Consider the following 20,000-nt stretch of genomic DNA (forward strand, 5'->3'; position numbering starts at 1 on the left):
AATCTTGTCACATCGCTCTTTGGTCAGAGTACGTTTCCATGGTGATATCAGTGACTCCTTCTTTTGCCTTTGCGCAAATTTGTTTGTTCACCCTTTACTCATTTATCTCTTTTTTATGCCTCTCCACTTTTGGCCACACATAAAGTATTCCTTATCACCATTGTTACATTTTTAAAAAGAAGTCAATATTATTGTTATTGTTGTCATTGCTATTGTTGTTATTACTATCATTACTATTATTAGTAGTAGTATTGTTGTTATTATCATTAGTAATTATGTTTATATATTATATATTATGTGTAAAGTTCCATAGAAATATGTATTATATTCATATATTATAACACACACACACACACACACACACACACTGAGGTTTCTGAGTTGCACTGAATCCCAACCAAACACCAGCTGAGCTCGACACAGAAAGGAAGCCATTGTTCCAGCGGTTAAGTCATCGGGGAATAGATTAAAGAATGATGCTAATAAATAAACAAACCAACGAGAGCAAAGGAATACATCACATTACTCTAAATCAGAAACTTAATGGAACATGGCTAATGAGGACAATAAAGCCTGCACCCTCCTGTGTGCAAACAGACCCACAACTGCATTCATCATCAAAGACAAATGAGCAGAAACATGGATGTCTATCCAATTAATTCAAATGAATGAATATTGGTTATATTACTGGAGAATCATATAGTAATCCAACAACTTAACATCTAGAGCTACGCTGATGAATAAATCCATATGAGCTTATTACACACACATCTGTGTGGCCGCGAAGCAACAAGACATGTAAGTACAGTAGTGTCAGTAAACTAGTCACCAGTACAGGTGGATCACTGACAAGCTGATTTTTCAGTTGTAAATGATAAATGTATGATTTTAGCTGGGATCGACCAACGATGTTCTGTTAAGTCTGTAGAATATGATGTGTAGGCCGGGACATCGATATTATTTGATTTGATTTCAAATGGAATTTTGACACACATTTCACCTTTAACAATGATGCGCCTCCACGATTTGAAATGATCAGTAGGCCATATTGTGATTTCACTCAAAATTTTAACTATAGAAACTAATACAGCATAAGGATGGGCTGATAAAAAATCGCAGAACACTCAATATTTGACTACAGAGATTTCCCTTATCGGAATAATCGTAAATATGAGGCATTTTGGACGTCGCCATCTTTGAATCCTTGCAACCAGTGAAGGAAGTAACCATATTTGGACAGCATAGGAGTGACGGGTGGATCTGATGAACACAAGCAGCAGAGCGGCAACCTCACTGGATCTGGATCCATCTGGATTCTGGTGTGAAGCTGCTCACAAAGTTAGCTTCAATTCAACTTAAGTGTTAAAGTCATCTGAGTAGCTAACTGCATTGGTAGCGTGGTAGCGACCTGTCAATCAGCAGGTAAGCCCCGCCCCCCAGCTTTCTGGTCTGGTGTACTCTAAATGGACCATAATGTACTAAATGAACCTCATGTTGGATTGGAGAAGACTTGAAACTAGAGATAGAGACCATAAACTCATGTTTACAATGTTTACTGAGATAATACATCAAGAGAGAAGTAGGACCATTCTCTCAATGAAAGTATATATTGTTACCCATGAATCCTACTTCTCATTTGTAAGAGGAGGACTACGTTACTTTTTCTTTCAAGGACCACTTAGCAAATTTCATTCACTAGAGAATCACACCAACTGTCCTCTGCTTAAAGTGCTGAAATTCAATACAATCATACGCTCTTAAACGGTCGATAGGACAGTATTTCTAACCTGATAAAATAAAAGGAGATGAAAGGATCGGACAAAAACACTAACGCATAAAGCCTGTATTATTCTGCAGGCAGAATACTTTTTTTAATGTTGTTTTGGTTCGTATAAGATGACACGATGACGTCACCACTATTGTACACAGCTCTTTGCTAGCGAGTTCTGTTTAATGTGTTGCTGACTGGAACAAAGCTTATTTTTCTCTTCCAATGCAATCTCAGGTATAAAGCCCCAACGAGCAGGTGTGGATGATGTCGGTGCATGTCATCACTTTGTAGGGAAATAAAGAACATGCACCCCTCCCCTTCTTAAGATGCTTCTCTAACAGAAACGTGTGTGAACGTGGAGCTGGGCTGCAGCATTGATCACACATTCACACTTGATGCTTCTGTAGGTCTTTTAGCGACGGGGAGATCAGCCAGGAGGCTGAATAAAGTCACAGGCTGCCTAACAGCTGTACCCTGGGCAGAACTCTCCAGTACAACTCATTGTACATGCATTTTACAGGCAGGTGTGAGACAGGCAGGGGTGAGACAGGCAGTGATGAGAGAGGAGGGACAGGAGGTCAAAGAGAGGGAGGAGAAAGAGAGAGGAGGATAGTAAGAGGAAATAAAGAAAGAGGCGAATCAGACAGTGGAGAAGAGGAACAAAGAGAGGAGGGAAACCTAACGTTGAGCATGTTTCTGTAATGTAATTACATTAGTGGTTCCCAGAGAGGTGCCATTGATTTAGTTTTTGTTTCTCTAAACAGATCTGCTCTGACCTTTTTTGATTTCTCTATGAGTAATATCATCATAACCATAACCAACAATTTTGACACTGATGACACGGTCCGGTATGGTACAAAACATAGACCTACGGTCTGCCTTAATTCATCGTGGTCCATCTGATCACAGCAGTCTCTGATTTTACCACTACAGCCCTAGAGCTGAGGAGGTGACATGTAGATGTTAGCACAAACAGCATTTGTATATTTTGGATGATTCACCCTCATCAAGATCATTGCTCAAAGGAAGACGATCATTTCATTTCTTAAATGACAGAAATAGAGTTAAAAGTGGAAAATAACCCCCATAATTTGGCAGCTGCGGACAAAAAGATTCAAACTCATACAGTCCTCCTCTGTTCCCGAGCACTCTGGTGGATGGAACTCAAAGTCCCGCTGACATGCTTTTCCACTTAGAGCCTGTCTGTGTTGTTCTGTGAAGTGAAAAAAGATCCCGACACACAGACATCTGCCTGTAACTGAATCCCAGCCACGTTCTCCCCCCGCCTCCATCCAGTCAGTTGGAGTCTGTTTCCCGTAACATTTCACATGAATGTCATTTCTCATTCACTGAGGAGCCATCTGTTCAGCTAAAAGCCTCCGGGCATCTCAATAGCAAGACACTCGCTCTGATTGGTTTGCAGTGTGTGGACTTTCTGAAAATCAGCCAATGTGAGGAAGGAGATGGCGGCCTGTTGAAGCCGATGAATGTGACAGACACACATTTCTGGGACTGTTCCTCAAACACAACACAGAAGCTGGTGTGTGAAGTTCCTCTGTATCGCTCTTCATTACGGTGTCCTTCCCCTTTATATACCCAGTTCATCAAATAAACAGGCCCCTCCTCAATCTGTCCATCAAAGTTCAAATTAAAGTGGATGTCAGGATTGTTTTGCCTTAATAATTGCGATTCATGATATTATCCCAATAATCAGCCTAATACGCTTAAAACTCTTAAAACGTACTGGAATCATTAAACATCAAATCCTGCACGTCCTCTCCCTGCCTCCAGGTCTCATTCTCTCCATCTTCTCTGCACCAGGGATGCAGGATTGTATCCTCATACTTCATCCATCCTTCCACGGGCCTGCAGCCTCATATCACCCAAATACATCCCTTCTTCTTCAAACTCACTTCAAGCAGGTCTTTCTGCTGGTCACACACACACACACACACACACACACACACACACACACACACACACACACACACACACACACACACACACACAGCAAAGTAGACATGAGTGTTAGTGACACTGGCCAAAGGCAAGGTCTGGAGAGACGTCCTTGTAAACTGTTCCTCGCCGGCTGTGCAGGACATGACGTCACACACACACACACACACACACAGCCACATGCACCACCTGCTATGCACCCTAATGTAGAGAGATGATTCCAAGAGCTACACCATCTGCCCTTCACACACAGACACACACACACACACACACACACACCTCTAACATGCGGACACACACTTCAAAAAAGGTTCTGATAGAAAAATGTCACACAGATCCTTGTTGTCCCGTGTTCCAGCTTCACTGTGACACACAACGCTGTTTGTTGGAACACTTCCTGATGAGATCTGATTGGACATGTGTCACAGGGCAGCTCTGCAGGTTGGGTAAACGTCTCCTCTTTGACAGATGGGGCCGACAGCTCGCCACATATTAAATATCACCTCCTGCCTTGGTGTCACATACAGAACCCATTCATGTGTGATGTGTGTACGTGAAGGTTTTTTTTTTTTAAATCTATGCACTGTGTTCAATCTCCCTCAGCAAAGCTGGAGGGTCTAAAGACAGCCTTGAGAAACGGATCTACAAGGTGGAGATGGGACCCGTTTTACAACAGCAAGGGATATAATGATATATAGGATCATCTGTAGGTGTGATTGGACCCCTTCCATGATGGCAAGACTAGAACTGCCGGCATCAGATATAATCTGGAGACGTGATAGGACTATAAAGGGACATTTATACGTATTCTATATGAGTGCCAAATGACATGGAACAATAAAATATATACATTTTTCTCAACAATGCTTGTACCCTGTGCTCTGTATACTGGGAATAATACAGAGGGGTGAAGTTACCAGCTCAGCAGACCAGCTCAGAGTGTTTTCAGACACTGGAATACTAAAGCTAACATCCCATATAATTAATAGTTGGGGAAATGACCCAAACAGCCAATTATGGACAGATGGTTTTTAACAATATACTGGAGCTATATTGGAAAATAAGGGGCCCCTGAGACTGAACAGCTGACTAGGGATATGACCTGCACTGTATGTCATGTATTTATTGTGACGGTGACTCTGGTTCTGAAAAGTGAAGTCTACCCCGAAGTGATTTACACTTCCATCCTCTCTATTGGCCAGCAGGGGGCGACTCCTCCGGTTGCAAAAAACGAGTCTCATTGATTTATCATCTCAGTAAATTCATCTAATTATAATTCTAATAGAAGTGTAGTGATTAGTGTATAAACCTGCACTGTGAACCGGATGAATAAAGGTAAAACATAACGGTTATTGAAATGCTTTATGAATGCTGCGACATAACAGACAACTGTCAAAATGCAGGATTTAACAGAAAACAGATGTGACTATTAAAATGATGTGAGTGATGCGTCTACAAAAACCAGGTGACCTTATACATGCTGGGAAAAAAAATCACACCCAAGGTATAATTTTAAAAAGTGACTGGTGTGAGTATAAATGAATAAGTAGTCCTAAAATTCAAAATCCCCTCCCCTGCCATGAATCTTTCATTCATTATACATTAAACATGACTGAGAGGCAGCCAGGGAGAGAGACCAGCAGAGAGAGAGAGAGAGAGAGTGTGTGTGTGTGTGTGTGTGTGTGTGTGTGTGTGTGTGTGTGTGTGTGTGTGTGTGTGTGTGTGTGTGTGTGTGTGTGTGGCTTGTCCATTAAGGGTTTAATAAACTGGCTTTTGCTCTGGGGGACCAACCCCGGTCTCTGGCTGCAGGGGATTGTGGGATGGGACCAACCAGGAAGTGATAAATTATACACCTCCCTCCTCCAAATGTCAATCAAAACTGACGGGATGGAGGGAAGAGATGCTCCTGCCCCCACGTCTATTTCTCTCTCTCTCTCTCTCTCTCTCACACACACACACACACACACACACACACACACACACACACACACACACACACACAGCCCCTACAGTGAGACAGGACACAGCTGCCAGCACAATCCCACACTCTGCAGAAGCAGACATGCTATCATCCACTCAGCTCAATGCCATTTTCCTGCTGCTGTTTCCTCTGAATTGTTGAAGGGCGATCACACGGATGTTCTCCACAGGTTAGAGGAATACACCAGCTTCCAGTAGATTGTCCCATTAGTGGGTTCCCCTGCTCCACGCTAACACTCCAGCATGCATCATTATGAGTTACAGCTGACAACCTGCAACAACCAAAGTGAGACACCCCTCCTGCCATTCATACGCAGGTTCAAAACCTGAATGTATTTTTTAAAATAGAAAATGAATTATAATAATTTTCCCTGCAAGTATTTGTACATGTGGTATTTCCTTTAAATTATACATGGTATTTCTACACAGAATATGGTTGAACACAAAGTTAAAGCTTTTCAATGCTCTCTTACTTCAGACACTGCTGGTCATGGTCTTAATGTGATCTTTGGCATGTGTATCACAGTAGAAGAAAGTGAATCCCAACCATCACTAAAAATAAAGATCCAGTATTGTTATGTTAACTTCCACTGCATGTTTTTATTCAGCTGCAGACATGGTGGAGTTTATTATAACCAGCAGTTCATTTGAATTTCATTTACAACAAGAAAAATACAATGTGTGTGTGTGTGTGTGTGTGTCAGTGTGTGTGTGTGTGTGTGTGTGTGTGTGTGTGTGTGTGTGTGTGTGATGTTTGGTTAACCCCTTCTAATTGTTCCTAAGTGGTTCATTGTGTTTGCTTTGATTGATGACAGAAGTCAGCTATTCAGGCACATCCTGTCTCATGAAGAGTGTTAAAGTCAGAGGGCGAGAGAGGCAGAATGTCAACCTAAAATACAGAAACAAAGGCCACTCAGAGCACCAATCTCCACCAAGGCCGATCAACTCCAAGTGCTGGGTTCTTCCTTGGCCCATGCTCCTCCCTTCTACCAAGTGTCCTGAAAATCGGGCCAACAGTTTTTCCGTATTCCTGTTGACAATCAAACTTGCATCTGAGATTTAGACGAAATGTCTTCTTCTGGACAAAAACCTTTCACGGTCTTATTTGTGTGAAAGAGATGAAGAGAAAGACACGCCTCCTCTTGTCGTGGTCACAGTCAATCTCAGCCTTGGGTCAGTCACCATAGCCTTGAAAGCATCAAAGCGGCGCGCTTGTTAGACCTACAGAGAGACCGGTCCTCGTTTAGCTCCTGTTAGCATCAGTCGCTACAAGGTGGCAACCTTAAACTTGCATTCTCTCTGCTGGCCATTAGGGAGCGACTACTCTGATCATAAAATGACCCTACTTCTCCCAGTTCACATTGTAACCATGAGTGGTCAAGCAGGATATGCTTTAGGGCGGGGCTATCTTGTGATTGACAGGTCACTACCATGGGGTTACCATCGCTGCCTCACTTTCGTAGCTCCCACTATATCATAGCTCCCACACTACCAATGCAGTTAGCTACTGAGATGACTTTAACACTTAGCTGTAAAGTTGACCTTGAATTATGAAGCTAACTTTGTAAGCAGCTTCACACCAGAATCCACATGGATCCAGATCCAGTAATGGTGCTGCTCTGCTGCTTGTGTTCATCAGATCCACCCATCGCTCCTCCACAGTCCAAATATGGTCAATACTGTCCATTTATTGCTAAAATTCCAAGATGGTGACCGCCTGTATGCTGAACTCCAGGTTCCAAAACCGTTACTTCTTAGATACAGTCTGTGGTCGCTACATTTCAATGCTACCCGCTGAATGCTTAAGACTAAAACCCAACATTGTGTAACTACTTGAAGTTGAAAAGTCCGGACAGAATTTGCAGTAGCCAACCTTAACGATTGTATATTTCTGAAAAAGCTTTCTTTAGTCGATTAGGTAACCCGGCCCTGGTTAAGTGGATGACAATGGCTAACTAACACATCTCTAGTAAACACTAGATGTGGTCGGTTGGGTCATTCCTTTGAGGAGAAACACCGTTTTAGAGATCTGTCGATTAAATCAACTAATCGATGAGTCAGCACAATCATGTTACATTGATGCCCCATTTCTGAACTCATTTAATAAAAAAAATATATCACAGCGTGCAAAACAAACCTATATGATCAACAAGGTCAAAGCTGAGTACCAATACATTATAATATTGTATCAAGGCCCTTGTAAGGGCTTCATTTGCCTTTCTGTAGATGAATAAGAGCCACAGTAAAGTCAAATGTCATAGTTTGTAAAACCTTTTAGTCACTTTAATAATATAAAAAAACAATTTCACCCCTGAAATGAATGAAAAAAGAACAGTTTGTCCTCATCTGTACACTTTGACAGTCTTTCAAAAATGAAATCACAACATAATATATAGTATCGCAATATATTATGAATCATAACCCCTGTATCATGATACATATAACACCAGATACTTGCCAACACACAGCCTGGAAACCTAAACCTTCTTCTTGTTAATGTTTTCCAATAGATAAAAAAGCAAACAATTTACAAATCTATAACTTATTAATTACAGCACATTATGAAGTGAAAGTGGCATCCTAAAGTGTATGAAGGATTCTGTCGGCACTGCTATGAGTTTTTACATTGACAAACCTCAAAGTGGTACTTATTATTGATTCATGCCTATGATAAATAAAGTATTCATAAACCCTTTATACATTTCTCTTCTCCACTTGGAGGTGAAGACATCAAACACACCAAGTGACCCCGACACACAACGCTGGCCTCTCCTTCGAAGTTCTGCTTCACTGGGAGCATCAACACACACACACACTTACAAACACACACACACACACACACACACACACACACACACACACACACACACACACACACACACACACACACACACACACACACAAACACACACACACACACACACAGAAAAGGTCCTGAGGGAAGTGGAGGACTGCCAAGTATAAAGAAAACAGGCTGAAAGAGGAGAAAATGGAAAGACTGGAGAAGATTTAGGAGGATAGAAATTAGTTGATACAAGGACACAAGGAGAGACGAAGGAAAGAGGAGGAGGAGGTCCAAGGTTGCAGTGGCTGATGGCCACATTGCTATACCTCCAATGCTCCCATCTCTCTCTCTCTCTCTCTCTCTCTCTCCCTCTCTCTCTCTCTCTGGCTCTGGGTGATAAGCAGTAGCACTACTAATCAGGCTTGCCCTAAATTCGCCCATGCCTTGCAGGATTAGCATGTGTGTGTGTGTGTGTGTGTGTGTTGGTTTAGAATCTGGTGCCTGCAGCACTCACCAGCTCTCATGTGTGTGTGCGTGTGTGTGTGTACATAAAGTCCAGTGTGTGTGAGAAGTAGTTCTGTATGAATGAGTCACTGAATCACTCAATCCTGTTATTTTTATCGTACTGTAAGTAAGACTGTACTGTTAATATGATAAAGACATCCCGTTGCATGATATATATATCTCAGCATAATGACGCTCACTAGTCTTCGGCCTCCCTCCTTCCGTTTAGTCTCCAAACTCAGAGCTGGACTCCATGCATGGTGACAAGCTTTCTTGTCTTGATGTCAGTGGCGTCTATCTCTTCTTTTGTCCAGGTTATTATACCAGCGGGGTATCTGATTACCGGCAGTGCCTACGTGTTGATGGCTCTCATCTGGTTCTTACCATTCAGCTGACTTTTCAGAACTTGCCTTACTCCGTGTAGGTATTTGGCTGTGGCTGACTTTCATGGCCTCTTCATGGTTTCCATTTGCTTGCTGGACTCTATAAGTATTTATAGCTGTCCTGGACATCTGCAAGGTTTTCTTCTGGTAATTCAACCTCTTCAGTCGTGATCATCTTGCCTCTCTTTGATACCATCCGACCACTTGTCTAGCCCAAATGACGTCCCAATGTCGTTGCTTTAGATCCTGGTGATGTGCAGAACAGCAGCTGGAACAGAGCATCTCCTTGGTATCTGCCGCACTTGATGGTAACTTGTGCAATTGGCTTTGAGTTGGCCTCTAGACCATAGTCTTCTTCCACAGCACCATTTAGTTCTTGATGAAGTCTCCGAGTGTCCAAGCATTCCAGTATCCATGTCACTGAGTTATAGGCTATCTTGAAATCAATCCAGGCCATACACAGGTTGGTCTGTCTGGTCTTACGTGACTGCTTTGTCAACCAGTAGCTGTTGTTTGGCTCCTCTGATGTTAATAGCAACTCCTTTCTAGGCCCCGCTCATATAATGATCCCTGTGCCTACTCATCTTTAGCTGCAGTGATGCCTGACTGGAGCTTCTATGTGTTGCGGACAGAGGTTATTGGCCAGTAGTTGGAAGGAATTGCTCCCTTCAGGGGGTCCTTCATGATCAAGACTGTCCGGCCTTGGGTTAACCACTCTGGGTGGGTCCCATCCATCAGCAGTCTCCAGTGTGGCAGTCTCCAGTGCCTCAGTATGGGGAGTTTGGTGTACTTTCTAGGTAGTTCTTTCTTAGCACTTTTCTGTAGCTCTGAAATATGGCTTACCGTGTTGCCTTGATCTTGTCTCCAGCCTCCTTCTCCATGGAGGATACTGCTCCTAATGGCTTTTGTCTTATTCTGTTCATCTTTAGCCACGCATATATAGGATCACTGATGCTGTACTCCAGCTTGTTGGTCTCAGTTAGTAGGGGTTGTATGTAGTACTGCATTCACATCTTCTAGCACACCTTCATAGAATACCTTGTCACTGAGTCGTTATCATTCTAGGAATCCAGCTTGCATATTATCTCCAATCTCAGGTCGGCTGCCCTTGCGTTAGGGCTATCTGCTGTTCTTGGAACCCAATCTCAGACCTGTCATCCTGGCTGCCCCTTGCCATAGTATTGTTGTACCTGATCAATCTCTAGATGAGATAGCAGTTTCTGTTTGAGGACATTGGAACACTGAGCTAGTAGTTGTTTCTTAGCTTAGATGTTGGGTTTTCTAAGCATCCATTGATCCCACATCCTCTGCATATACCCCCTCTCAGCAGGGTTGCTCATACTAGCATTCCAACAGTCCCATATTCTCTGCACTGTATGACTCTCGTATTCCTCTCACTCATATCTAGCATCAAGGGTACTGCCTGGACCGCACTTGATTTGCCAAGTGTATATATATTCGGTAGGTTCTGGCTAGTGGATTTAGACTAAGCAGTGAGACAATCTGTGCCTCTTTAAAGTCAAACAGAGCACATGCAGAAATAACATCTGTTACACTTGAAGTCCTGTGCCTTTTTACCTTGTAAACCATTTACATGAAGTAATAACACACATCACAGACCATGGCCTTGGTAGGGACGTGGATTATGTGCTCTTCAATAGTTATTCCTCTCGATCTGTTTCTTTTGGGCAAAGTCATAGAAATTAAACAGGATTTTTTTTTTTTTTTACATATTTATTTTCTCTCTCTGATCCCTATAATCCTTATGTGAAATATCTGACTGATTCATCTTGCTCAATAGTTACTCTTCCACCTATAACTCTGCCACAAATGTATTTCAGTAGGCATCCAAGTGAGCAGCATCCACTGTGCTGAAGTGTAAGACACTGTATGCTCTAAGGTTGCTATTCTGTAGCTGGGCCTGACCTTTGACCTCCCTGTTGAGGGATACATAGAAAAAATTATTCATCTACTGGGATCAGAGCAACCGAGTGCCGAAAGCTTTAAAAAAAAAACACATGCACAACACCACACACACTTCTCCTGAGAATTTCGGAGAAAAGGTTGGTCATGTCTGATTGAATGACCAGACAGCTTGTGTTCACTTGTGAATCATTATTGCTACAGATGTTTTCCCGGGTACGGTGTAAACAACAGCAGAAGAGCATTAAACGGGCAGAAACAGGATGAGAGAGAGGGGTATCTGGGCTAAAAGCAAATGCCGTGAGTTTAATCTGCTTGTGCCAACACCACAGGGACCTTTAATAAACACACAGACATGCATCTACGCACACACACACACACACACACACAGATGTTTTTCACCTGATGTGTTCGGTGGGTGGCAGCTCCAAATTGAGGGTTTCAGTTTGTGCTCACTATAAGATTCAGGCCAGTACACACAGTGGTACAGAGACACACACACACACACACACACACACACACACACTACACAGGCTGGTTTATCACAACTACATGTGTGTCTGCGTATGCTACCACACCCCATACAGGGCCCTATATCCCTCTGTGAAATTGCTAAATCCATGCATCCTCTGCACAGTGAGACCCAACACATGTCTCATTATAGCAGCATGAAACCACATAGTTCTTGCTAACCTCTGCATGTGGTGTTGCCATCTCACGCACACATAAAGGACTTGCTAAAGCAACGGCTGGTCACTGTCACATACAAGTCACTGATGACCCCTGGGGTCGCGAGCCAAAGGTCAGTGTTTACATGCTGTTTCAGCTGGAAGATCAAAAGGGCCTAAAACAATATGCACACACATGATTCAATTTAGCATTTAATTACTTTGAAAACAAGTTGGAAACAACCGATTGAGGCTGAAGAAGGCTTCCATTGAAATATTCAATATGACATTTGACATCATTCTCAAAAGGCTAGTCAGTCAGCTCCATCAGGCTTCTGCTGTGAAGCTGTTAACAAAGCTAGCTTCCATTATTCAAGGTAAAATTTATACAAAGTGTTAAAGTCATCTTGGTAGCTAACTGGCGTGGTAGCGACCTGTCAATCACCATGTAGCCCCGCCCCTAAATCGTCCCCTGCTTTCTGGTCTGTTGGACTCTAAATGGACCATAATGTACTAAATGAACATCATGCTGAATTGAAGAAGACTAGAGCTTGAGACCATAAACTCATGTTTACAATGTTCACTGAGGTAATACATCAAGAGAGAAGTAGGACCATTTTCTCATTGACTTCTATACAACATAAAAAGAGAGTGTGAATGGAAACTCAGATAAAAGGGGTTTTGAACTAAGCTAACAGCGTGTCCCGTTGTGGAGCAGAGAGTAATAGAGGCTAACAGGGAAGGGAGACTGGGCCAATCAATAATAGATAAGTCAATTAGCAGCCTGCTGATCTGGATGGCTGAGAGACGAGAGGAGGGATGTGGGACACGGATTATGTTGACAATGCATTAGTACAACAGCTTTTGGATTTCCTGCAACACAACAACTATTCGTCATTATCTCCCCGTTGACTTCTCTGTCCACGTTCAACTCTGCTCCTCACCCACCCTTCCCTCTCTATTTCTGTCCTCCTCCATGATGTCATCGTTCCTGCACTGAGGCAAGAATCAGAGGTTAAAGGTCACATAACCAATATTGATTTGCACCTCAGACAGAAATAAAGACGTGGAGCAGAGAGGAAATTATTGGGGGTGTGGAGATCGAGTGGGAAGAGTTATTTCAACATCAACCTTCATGACTAATGACAAAAGCTAATGATGTACACTGTGTGACAGCTGAGTTTAGCGCTTTATCATAAAGGGGGAGGAATGGAAAGACTGTTGAACACTATAAATGAAAAACTCCAGGGCTACAAACCAGTCCTGCACATGTCTCATTAACATTAGTAGAAACCAGAGAGGTCTACCTCCCATCTGTTCAAAAACGATCTTCCATCCACACAGCCAGCTGGTGAGGCCAACAAGACAGCCACAGAAAGACACCCCCACAAACCAGGAGACCCCACATCCTCGACACCACAACCGAACCCCCTAATCACACAAACACGCTGCTCGATTGTCTCATGAACATCTGCTTCCATGGACCACATTCCATCATTTCCATCACGTCGTCTAAGGAACCGCCAACTGTATCACTGCACTCAAGGAGACTTGCATCTATACCAAAGACTGTTCATAAGAAATGGACATAGTCATCATTTGGACTGTGGAGGAGCGACGGGTCGATCTGACAAACACAAGCAGCAGAGCAGCACCCTTACTGGATCTGGATCCATGTGGATTCTGGTGTGAAGCTGCTTACAAAGTTAGCTTCATAATTCAAGGTTAACTTTACAGCTAAATGTTAAAGTATCTTTGTAGCTTACTGCATTATAGCGTGATTAACCTGTCAATCAGCAGGTAGCCCCGCCCCCTAACGCATCCCCTGCTTTCTGGTCTGGTGGACTCTAAATGGACCATAATGTACTAAATGAGCATCATGCAATATGCACACACATAATTCAATTTAGCATTTAATTATTTTGAAAACAAGTTGGAAACAACCGATTGAGGCTGAAGAAGGCTTCCATTGAAATATTCAATATGACATTTGACATCATTCTCAAAAGGCTAGTCAGTCAGCTCCATCAGGCTTCTGGTGTGAAGCTGTTAACAAAGCTAGCTTCCATTATTCAAGGTAAAATTTATACAAAGTGTTAAAGTCATCTTGGTAGCTAACTGGCGTGGTAGCGACCTGTCAATCACCATGTAGCCCCGCCCCTAAATCGTCCCCTGCTTTCTGGTCTGTTGGACTCTAAATGGACCATAATGTACTAAATGAGCATCATGCTGGATTGAAGAAGACTTGAAACTAGAGATTGAGACCATAAACTCATGTTTACAATGTTTACTGAGGTAATACATCAAGAGAGAAGACCATTTTATCATAGACTTCTCTTTAACCACAGGAGGTGCCCCCTTGTGGCCAGTAGAGAGATTGAAGGTAAAAGGCAGTTCAGCCTTGGTTTCACTTTTCAGATTCCTGCCTGGCATACTTATACTGCTGGGTCACGCAGCATCCTTCTGTTCCTTGATACGGATGGGGGTTGTAGTTCAGTACACAGAAAATAGTTCCTGCATGAAACTGCAACAAGTTCTGTGGATTATCTTGAGAAACCTGGACAGAGACACTGCTGTTGAGTTTTTCATGTCATATAGTAGCATTATATTTCTGTATATCCGTACAGCTGATACCTCCAACACTCTGCAACTCAAACCAAAACAATGTGTCCATTTGAACAGAACATCCTCTTCCACATGCTGCTCACACTAGTTCTTGCATTGGTACTGCATGTTGTCACTGGACGTCAATCGTGAGATACTGAGCAGTGAAAACCACAGAGAAGTCCGGCTCAAAAGGACATTTCTCCTCCAAAACAGCCGTTGTGTTCATGATGTCTGGGGCTGGGTCTATTCTCAACCACAGAACAACGTAGCCAGTGTGTTTGGCCACCGACGGAGACCAGAGATCAAAGCAGCATCATATAACTGCCGGCTACGACGAACACTGTTGTGTGTGTGTGTGTGTTTGTGTGTGTGTAAACTACTTAAAGCCCACATTTCTGCCAAATGAATAACACTCAAACATCTATTAACTCTGTATCATAAAGTAATAAAAGACACTCCTGTCATTTCCTCTCTCCTGCACTCCCTGGACCTGATCCAGGACCAGGTACAGTATTCGGTGCTCTATCTAGACCCAAGAGGCTCTGCTCGAGCTCTGTGTCCCAGAACGTCTCCTCCTGAGTGGGGAGAGATGCTCTCAGCACCTCTTCACTTCTTATACACTTTCATTCAGAGTAAAGAACAGTGGAGGCATTGTCACCGAGACACAAGCGGCTCTAAACGTTCTCTGTGTCTGTCTGTCTCCCTGTCTGTCTGTCTGTCTCCCTGTCTGTCTGTCTGTCTCACGTGGCCAAAATGACTCCTCCTGCACTGCTCTGTCCGAGCTACAAACTCACTAGTGTGTGTCGGGGCCAAAGCCATACAAACACACACCTCACCATGTGGCTGTCGGTTTATTTAGATTCACACGAGTAGTTCTCACCAGACAGTGACACAAACATGGCATCCTGTTTGACCTGTGACCCCCCCCCCCCCCCCCCCCCCCCCCCCACGCAGTCTGAACCTTTCACAGCAACTGATGACACTGGAATCAGTATCAGTGTGTGTGTGTGTGTGTGTGTGAGGACGATGACCTTGCAGCTGCACAGAAACCAGTCGCGCCAAAAACATGATGAAAACACGGAGAGTTTCCAAAACAGAGAGAGAGAATGAAGGAGAGCAAGAGAGAGAGAGAGAGAGAGAGAGAGAGAGAGAGAGAGAGAGAGAGAGAGAGAGAGAGAGAGACATCCTTGTGGAAATACAACATCAAGCCCTTCCTCTCAGCGTTTTGTCAGCAGTTCATTACCTCGCTCACCCAGGACGCATCTTAATGCCAGGTGTAAACAGGCCTCTCTCTCTCTCTCTCTCTCGCTCTCTCTCTCTCTCTCTCTCTCTCACTCTCACTCTCTCCGGGTGTGTGTCCAGATTTAGAAGCCATTTAGCAAAGCTTTGAATCACACAAGAGGAAGTCCACAGGGGAGCAGAAAGAGAGAGACAGAGAGAGAGAGAGAGAGAGAGAGAGAGAGAGAGAGAGAGAGAGAGAGAGAGGGAGGAGGCCAAAGGGAATGTGAATACAGAATACAAAAAGGTACTGTGGAGGGGGGGGGGGGGGGGGGGGGTGCAGAGCAAAGGAGAGACAGGGTGGCAGGCAGGAAAGGGGAGATATGGAGAGATGAAGAGAGAGAGAGAGAGAGAGAGAGAGAGAGAGAGAGAGAGAGAGAGAGAGAGAGAGAGAGAGAGAGAGAGAGAGTACAGGTAGTGAAGAGCGGACAGGAAAAAGCTGCACATCCAACTGAAACAGCCTTTGGGCAAAAATGTCTCTCTTTGGTACTAATATGAACAACATATTGCAAACCCTAGAATAAAGACGGTTGTATTATTACTGGAACACCATGTGGGAAGTTTAGGCACTACAGTACGCTGCATGTGAAATAGCAGAAAGAAATGTCACTATTGGTGATCTCTGGCAACGGGAAGGAAGACACTGGAGACACAGAGGGACAGAGGGGAGACAGAGGGGACACAGAGGGACAGAGGGGAGACAGAGGGAGACACGGGGGGGGGGGGCAGAGGGAGTGATGGGAAGTGCTAGGTGGGCAGATAGCATTGCATTTTTGAACCCACTTTTCTAGGAGTGGCTGCGGCGGTTCGGTGTGTGTGTGTGTGTGTGTGTGTGTGTGTGTGTGTGTGTATGTGTGTGTGTGAGGTGATATATAGCAGTAAAGGTCGTGGGTTAAGTGCTCTGTTCTTGTGACATGGCCGCTGAGCTCCTCTGACAGTCTGCCGAGGTGATGGTTTATCTGCAGGCGACTCTGAGCATCAAACTGAAGCAGCAGACGAGCATCAAGCATCTTTTTAATTTATCCGGGCAGCTGACTCTAAACAAATCCAGGATCAGGATTCATATGGGGAAATAATGACTAATTATTAATAAGCACCAGCCTGATGCTGGATGTTCCAGGCGACAGACGTGGTGCAGCTTGGTTGGACATCAATGCTCTTTAGAAATTAAGGTTTTTAATAAGTATCCCTTAGCTAAAGCAACAAAAAATAAATAAATAATAATAATCATATAGTGAGTTCTCCATGTTGTTGTCCGATAATTATTATACCAATAATAACGGACTCAAAGTATGAATTGATCTTCAAAAGTATGATGGTCACTAACCGAGCATTATGTTTTGTGTGTGTGTGTGTGTGTGTGTGTGTGTGCGTGCTAAGTCACAAAGCCAGATCCTTGTTAACCCTCATTTGAGTGGAGTTGAATGACCTAAGAGCCACACCTCTTACACACACAGTGTGCATGAATAAAACATGTGATAGAAGAGATCAGGGTGTGTGTTTGTGATTATGTGTCACACACACACACACACACACACACACACACACACACACACACACACACACACACACACACACAATAGATCAGGAAGGGAGAACGCCTCAGATGTGTGCTCATGAATTCATCACCTGACTTGCAGCGCTGCTGGAACAAACTGGGACGATGTCGGACCTGAAAGTGTATCTCACTAAAACCAGGCTGATCTGTGACCCAATCAAAACACCTGGGCAGGAAATGTTCATATCGTCCCACATCTATGGCAGACTTCAAGATTTAGTGCTTATCAAAATGTTGTTAAATAAAGTATTTTGAGAACTGAATATTAATTTAGGGCATTTTTGAAAGAAAAAACAATGACAGGTACATGCCGATGATAGAAAACAATAAGAAGTTAGTTATTAATGTTTCTTTAAAAAAGGCTGATATGGCAGCCTTGTGTGTGTGTGTGTGTGTGTGTGTGTGTGTGTGTGTGTGTGTGTGTGTGCGTGTGTGCGTGCACACGTCATTGTCAACCATCTCTTTGTGTTTATTATCAAACGCTGCTTCAGGACAGTGTCTTTGTTAACCATCTGGGAACCTTAGACAGGTGAGAAAGCAAGGGATTATAACATTAGACACACACACACACACGAACACACACACACACACACACACACAAACACGCAAACACACACACAAACACCACAAATGCACATTATACATCATTTTAAATGCAATGATGAGAGCTACTGGGCCTTGTAGCACTTCATTCCTTGAACACACACACACACACACACACACACACACACACACACACACACGTGTCCCACAAAGTCCCACTGAAACATTAAACATGATGCCTGGTGTTGTTTAAAGGCGCTCAGAGTGTTAGAGAGGGAGATAAAGTGTGAGGCAGGAGTCGAGGCAGGATGAGGGGTCAGATGAAGGTCAACTCTCTGGCCTGTTGGAGCCTCAGGACATGATGAGTGGCTACTGTTCAATGTTTTCTTTAATACGGTTGAAAACAAGAGTAAAACTTTGAAGCTTCTTACACTCACAGATCCCAGGATCCCAGGATCCCTGAGGCAGACGGACTTCCATGGACTCACACGTGTTGATTAGACATGAACGTGGAAGCAGAATCCCTGAAGAAGGGGACGACACGTGTGCAACACAACGCCTCAGTGTTTAGGTGAGATGATCCTATTGCTTTTAATGACTTATTGCATCGTCTCTCTTCAATCAACCAACTCAAGTCAACACATTGACGTTTTATTCTTTTCTACGTTTTTAGTATTATTTTACAACAACAAAAAATAATACATTGTGCCCGAGGGAGTCAGAATAGTTCATGTCACTAATGTCAGGTATGTGCCGGAAATATTCCTGCCACAATAATTGTGATTCAGAATATTACCCTATAATCATTCAAATATGCCTAAAACTCTTAAACTGGTACTTAAATATACTGAACTCACTTAACACTTTGTTACGTAACTAATCATTTTATTACAACGGCGTATTAAGGCCAGCATGGAAAAAAAATAGTCGCAAATATGCTACTTTATTACGATGTTAACAACCGGCATCTATGCTAGCTAACTTCCCATGAATGTACATTTATGTTTCTAATGAATCATCCCAACGCGTGACAACGCCTCGTTAAGGTCCTTAGGGTGATGATGTTGATGCTTGTTGTTGGTTGGATTTATATGAGGCCAGATTGTCATCTTATAGGTGTTTATTGATCGGGTGGTTGGGCTAAGATGCTAGCGGTAGCGTTCACTTTTCATAGAGGAAGTAAACAAGTTGCTTCACCGGATCTTTGCTGTTGCTATGACAATAATTTTTAGCAATTTTTATTGCATCGTCTTTTTTTTAGTGAACGCACTTGTTAGTGAAATATAATCTAATAATATTAAATAAGGTCATTAAAAATCATGAGGTCTCCCTGCATAAATAAAGGATTAGTACATTTAAAAAAAAGCATACTTTTATGCAGTTTAAAGGGCATCTGTCCTAGTATGTAGTAGTGCTGTGTGTACTCAGTCCACTTGTAAATAGTGTTCATTCAGGTCCTATTATTAGGATTAGTCTCTTTGTTGATTTCCTGTGTCTTGTGGTGCCCACCTGCTCCTGTTTGTGCCTAAAGACCCTCAACATCCCTACTGTCACTATTAACTATGAACTAATCATGACTCATCACAATACAATACTTTAAGTTAATATGCATCCATTTATAGAAAGTGACGTGTGAATCATCTCACAGGTGTTATTTGATCTATTCTGACTAAAAGGATGCAGCTGAAAGCCGCCGATGTATTTCAGTAAAAAGGAAATTAAACTTAAAATCATTCACGTTCAAAATGGAAAGGTATTACACTGCCCAGTCTTCCACCAGTAGATCAGTGTTATCCCTCGCTCCCTCATACGATTAATGTCCAGAAATCAACACACGCTCAGTGGGCTCCGTCAACGTTGGTGTATCAGGAGTCTGACAGTGAAACACCACCAACACTCAGCTGTTTGTCCTCAACAGCCTTTAGGAAACGTCTCTGCTGTGGGAGATACTGATGTGACACACACACACACACACACACACACACACACACACACACACACACACACACACTAACTGCATCCTATATTTGCCTGCGGGGAAAAG

The 20,000-nt window shown here is 43.1% G+C and overlaps 1 protein-coding gene across 1 annotated transcript in view; it reads right to left on the bottom strand.

Moving 5' to 3' along the window:
- sema4f (sema domain, immunoglobulin domain (Ig), transmembrane domain (TM) and short cytoplasmic domain, (semaphorin) 4F) overlaps positions 1 to 20,000 on the bottom strand; it is a 59,252-nt gene that overhangs the window by 12,921 nt on the left and 26,331 nt on the right. The window lies entirely within an intron of this gene.

The sequence above is a fragment of the Eutrigla gurnardus genome, assembly GCF_963514095.1.
Source record: "Eutrigla gurnardus genome assembly, chromosome: 23".
NCBI classification, from domain to species: Eukaryota; Metazoa; Chordata; class Actinopteri; order Perciformes; family Triglidae; genus Eutrigla; species Eutrigla gurnardus.